Source organism: Gadus chalcogrammus, chromosome 1 (genome assembly GCF_026213295.1).
Source record: "Gadus chalcogrammus isolate NIFS_2021 chromosome 1, NIFS_Gcha_1.0, whole genome shotgun sequence".
NCBI lineage: Eukaryota > Metazoa > Chordata > Actinopteri > Gadiformes > Gadidae > Gadus > Gadus chalcogrammus.
The window spans coordinates 4,690,285-4,692,784 of NC_079412.1; positions in this window are offsets into that span (position 1 = coordinate 4,690,285).

Below are 2,500 nucleotides of genomic sequence, written 5' to 3' on the forward strand. Positions count from 1 at the left end.
AACTAAAAAGAAAATGTGGTTATTTCTGCATTCACTGTAGTTAAAGGCATGAAAATTTCACATTAAGTGGCTTTTCTAACTTTAATATGAGTTCCCCTAGCCTGCCTATGGTCCCAAAGTAGCTAGAAATGGCGTTAAGTGTAAAAGGAGCACTAGGTATCCTGCTCCGCCTTTGAAAAATTAAAGCTCAGACGCTCTGATTTCAAATTTGGCCCCATATGTCAAATTTGACATGTCGTTACCTCCCCTTTCTCTACCTTGCCCGCCCAGAGAATTTGGCCCTCTTACGCAGCACAGCTACGATTGTGCAAGCACCACATGTGTCTGTGTGTGTGTGAATACACATACTGTAACGCAAGTGTTGTACGCTTCTTTGTTATTTTGCAACAGTTTTGCTGTTGGTGTTATGGCACGTAACACGTCTGGTTCTCTGACATCTCTGGTATTTCCACAACGAGACGCGTAGTGGGGGTTATCTCAGCCATGGTTGAGAAGGAATTGGGGGAAAGGAACTTTGGCTTTGACTCCCTGAAGTACATGAACCACAACATGGAGGAGAAAGGGATTGTTGCCCCGCGATTGTCTCCCGCCGGAGCCCCGCTGCCCGCTGCCGAGGCACCACCGCCTCGGCGCTGCCCGCTGCCGAGGCGGTGGTCTACTTCAGATTTATGTGGAAGTGGAAGAACCAGAGACGATGGGCAGGGGGACTGGGTTGATGGGGAGGGGGACTGGGTTGATGGGGACTGGGTTGATGGGGACTGGGTTGATGGGCAGGGGGACTGGGTTGATGGGGACTGGGTTGATGGGGACTGGGTTGATGGGGACTGGGTTGATGGGCAGGGGGACTGGGTTAATGGGGAGGGGGACTGGGTTGATGGGCAGGGGGACTGGGTTGATGGGGACTGGGTTGATGGGGACTGGGTTGATGGGGAGTGGGACTGGGTTGATGGGGACTGGGTTGATGGGGAGGGGGACTGGGTTGATGGGCAGGGGGACTGGGTTGATGGGCAGGGGGACTGGGTTGATGGGCAGGGGGACTGGGTTGATGGGCAGGGGGACTGGGTTGATGGGGACTGGGTTGATGGGCAGGGGGACTGGGTTGATGGGGAGGGGGACTGGGTTGATGGGGACTGGGTTGATGGGGACTGGGTTGATGGGGAGGGGGACTGGGTTGATGGGGAGGGGGACTGGGTTGATGGGGACTGGGTTGATGGGCAGGGGGACTGGGTTGATGGGGACTGGGTTGATGGGGACTGGGTTGATGGGGACTGGGTTGATGGGGACTGGGTTGATGGGCAGGGGGACTGGGTTGATGGGCAGGGGGTCTGGGTTGATGGTTAGGGGGACTGGGTTGATGGGGACTGGGTTGATGGGCAGGGGGTCTGGGTTGATGGTTAGGGGGACTGGGTAGCGGGAATGGGTTGATGGGGAGAGAGGCTGGCTAGCTGGGCAATCCGACGCTCAAAGATAATGGCAAAATCTCTGCTACGTTTATTCTTTTGATGGGGGTCCTTCTGTCACAGCTTGTGCCGGGCGGGGAACCCGGAGAGACAGAAACAAACCTCCAACCAACAAGGTAGGACAAACTTGGGCAGAAACGAAGGAACCTACATGGAACGCAGGTAAACAGAATTACTGCAGGTAACAAACATCCCACTAAGGACACAAAGGAAAAACAGATAGTTAAATTCAATTCAATTTTATTTGTTTAGCCACAATCACAGGTACAGTCTCAAAAGGCCGTGTGTTTATTACACCCCGCTGACCCTAGCCCCCCGGAGGGCAAGAAAAAACTCCCTTAATTAGCAAGGAAGGAACGCAGAGTGGGGGATCCCTCCCTCCAGGGATGATCAGGAGTGCAATGGGTGCCATAATTGACATACATACATCAATACATACATACATACATACATACATGCATACATAAATACATGCATACATACGTACGTACGTACGTACGTACATACATACATACATGCATACATACATACATACATACATACATACATACATACATACATACATACATACATACATACATACATACATACATACATACATACAAACATACATCCATACATACATGCATACATACATACATACATACATACATACATGCATACATACGTACGTACATACATACATGAAGGAAAAGTGAGTGGAATTGGGGCAGGATGGTCCCAAAGAGAGTGAGATGGAGTGTGTAACTTCCATCTCGGCGGTAATCCCAGCAGCCAACCTGTTCTTCACAGCCGTGGTGGCACAGGGCAGACCTGCACACAATGAAAAGTGCCTCCACGTTTCCTCATTTTCACAAACAACATTTCAAACAAAATAGACCCTTATCGGACCTGCATATTATTTTTCACTGTGTTAATTTCTCCTTTGTGTGTGTGTGTGTTTGTGGAGGGGGGGGGGGGGGGGGGGCATAATGTAGGCCTATTGTGCATATCAACGGGCCTGTTAAAACAAGATAAGAACCATGCGAGCTAGTCAAAAC